Source organism: Hipposideros armiger, unplaced genomic scaffold (genome assembly GCF_001890085.2).
Source record: "Hipposideros armiger isolate ML-2016 unplaced genomic scaffold, ASM189008v1 scaffold_554, whole genome shotgun sequence".
NCBI lineage: Eukaryota > Metazoa > Chordata > Mammalia > Chiroptera > Hipposideridae > Hipposideros > Hipposideros armiger.
In genome coordinates this window covers 80,759-82,626 of record NW_017731904.1, presented here as the reverse complement: position 1 = coordinate 82,626, position 1,868 = coordinate 80,759, and positions in this window count along the sequence as shown.

Sequence of the window (1,868 nt, the reverse complement as noted above, 5' to 3'; positions counted from 1 at the left end):
CCATTTATAAGACACACCTTTTTTCAAAAAATTTGGGGTCTAAAAACTGGGTGCGTCTTATACAGTGGTTTGTAGACTTTTTTACTTGTATTTCCCGCTTTTTTCGCACTTGTTTTTGTGCTCATACAACCACTGTATAAAATGCACCCAGTTTTTAGACCCCAATTTTTTTAAAAAAAGGGTGCATCTTATACATGGGGAAATACGGTAAAAGAAGCAGAGGATCAAATCAAAGATTTTGAAGATCAGGAAGCAGAAAACACCCAGTGAGGCCCTAAGAATTTAAGAGCTTTTTTCAAAATCATGCAACTTTAATTAATGTTATATAGTCCTGGTACAGTGTTATTTTCACAGTTTGCTCTATTTTTCCTATTATTCCTAAATCTACAGGGCAGAAATTAGAAGGTGTATTTATGAGGGGCTGGACCCAAAGGATGAGCTTGAGCAATACATAATTTCAGAGAGGACACTTAGAAAGAGCCACACCTACTTCCATTACAGTGGAGCAGTTTGATGAGCTCTTCATTATAACAGAAGTGGGATGAGATGCCAACTTTATTTCCTCTTGACCTTCTGATAATTGGAGTGTCTTGTCCTAACAAAGAAAGTCTTAATAGCTCCATCCCATTTATATTGCCAAGTTGCCTACAAATGGATGGTATCAAAAAATGAAATGATCTACAACTTCTTAATAAATTAACACTAGTGTTCATATCTCTTAGCAGATCTTTTAAAATTATCTTCATGTTCTTGATGAATGATAAAATTACACAAGTCTTGAATGAGAAGCTATGTATAAATAAAGTAGATCTTATCCTTCATCTGCTAATACACACACAATTTGACACAAGAAGTTGTTTAAGTCAACCCGAATACAGCAATCCTAATGGAAATATGGTCAAAGTATATAAGCAGGCAATTTACAGAACAGGAACTCCAAAACGCCAACAAAAAAAACCATATGCAATAATCAAAGAAATGTAAGTTAAAACAATTATTTTTGTGTCACATCTATTTAAAATAGCAAAAATTAAAAGCTGTCATAAGTAAGTTATGGTAAAGATGTGCATTGGCTTATGTGTACATGTGTGCATACACACATATGTGTGTGTGTGTGTGTGTGTGTGTGTGTGTGTGTGTGTAGGAACTCTCATGCATTGCTGGTGGGAAGTTAAACAAAAGCTGCTGTTCTTAAGAGCAACCCTATATTATTTAGTTAAATTAAACCTATGCATACCCTATGACTTAGCAATTCCACTCCTGGATGTTTTTTCTGGAAGAAAATATGTATGAGGATGTTCACGACAGTGCTGTTTGTGGTGGCAAGAAGTTAACAGCAATTTGGAAGTCTACGACTGGAGGATTAAAAGGTAAGGTGGTAGACACAAACCAAGGAGGACCATGGACAGCTGGAAGTAATGCTCACAGAGCAATATGGGCTGATCTTAAAAACACACTGCTCGATTAATAAAAAGTAAGACATGATGTGATTTATACCACAATAACAAATGCTGAAATTAAAAATAGATGCTCACAGACAATACACATTTTTCAAGAATACATTTTTTTAAATGTACATTAAATATATTTGAACAGTTGCCTCTGCAGAACAGGCAAAGGAAATGGACTATAGGGAATAAAAGACAATAGTTACATGGGTGAGTAAAAAACCTGAAACAAGAGAACAAGAAACAAATAAAAATAATAAACCAAACTAAACAACTACAAGCACAAATGAAGACGAAACTCAAGGGCAAATAAACAGAACTAGAAATTGTTTTACTTATTCAGAAGCAGCATGAACTTAAATCCCCCAAAGATGAACTGAAATATTCCCCCCACAATTTCCCTTCCCCCCTACCCGCTAC